The sequence below is a fragment of the Eimeria mitis genome, genomic scaffold (genome assembly GCF_000499745.2).
Source record: "Eimeria mitis Houghton genomic scaffold, Emh_scaff5275, whole genome shotgun sequence".
NCBI lineage: Eukaryota > Apicomplexa > Conoidasida > Eucoccidiorida > Eimeriidae > Eimeria > Eimeria mitis.
This window is the reverse complement of record NW_013573554.1, coordinates 1,429-1,712: the sequence shown is the minus strand read 5'-3', so window position 1 is coordinate 1,712 and position 284 is coordinate 1,429.

Below are 284 nucleotides of genomic sequence, written 5' to 3'. Positions count from 1 at the left end.
TCGTACCTGCAATATGCGTGCCGTCCATACCGGCGCTCGCCATTACTGAGAAGAAAACAAAACAACCACAGCAACAGCAGCAGCTGCAGCAACAGCAGCAGCAGCACCAGCAGCAGCACCAGCAGCAGCAGCAGCAGCAGCAACACCACCAGCAGCAGCACCAGCAGCAGCATCAGCAGCAGCACCGGCAGCAGCACCAGCGGCAGCAGCACCAGCAGCAACAGCAATAGCAGCACCAACAGCAGCAGCAGCAGCAGCAGTAACACCAGCAGCAGCAGCAGCAG